The 385-nt window shown below is 66.0% G+C and overlaps 1 protein-coding gene across 1 annotated transcript in view; it reads right to left on the reverse strand.

Annotated features, from left to right (window-relative positions):
- PPOX (protoporphyrinogen oxidase) overlaps positions 1-385 on the reverse strand; it is a gene marked incomplete at its 5' end in the record, with an annotated part of 8,376 nt that overhangs the window by 922 nt on the left and 7,069 nt on the right. The window lies entirely within an intron of this gene.

Here is a 385-nt window from a genome sequence, read left to right on the forward strand (position 1 = left end):
GCCCCCCCCCAGAGTGTCACCCACACAGGGACACCCCCGGAGTGTCACCCACACAGGGACAGCCCCGAAATGTCACCCACACAGGGACACCCCTGAAATGTCACCCACACCGAGTGTCACTCACCCCAAGTGTCACTCACCCCAAGTGTCACCCACACAGGGACACCCCCAAAATGTCACTCACACCGAGTGTCACCCACCCAGAGCAAGCCCAGCAAACCTCACTCACGCAGAGCCCCATAAAGTGTCACCTGCCCCGGAATGTCCCCCCCCCGGAGCCCCCCAGGTGTCCCCACCTGCTGCACCCTGACGATGGCGTTTCTGGGGGTCCCGGCCAGCCCCAGGTGGTCGCTCACGGCCGCCCGTGCCCGGCTCAGCCGCAGCG

Source organism: Geospiza fortis, unplaced genomic scaffold, assembly GCF_000277835.1.
Source record: "Geospiza fortis unplaced genomic scaffold, GeoFor_1.0 scaffold439, whole genome shotgun sequence".
Taxonomy (NCBI): domain Eukaryota; kingdom Metazoa; phylum Chordata; class Aves; order Passeriformes; family Thraupidae; genus Geospiza; species Geospiza fortis.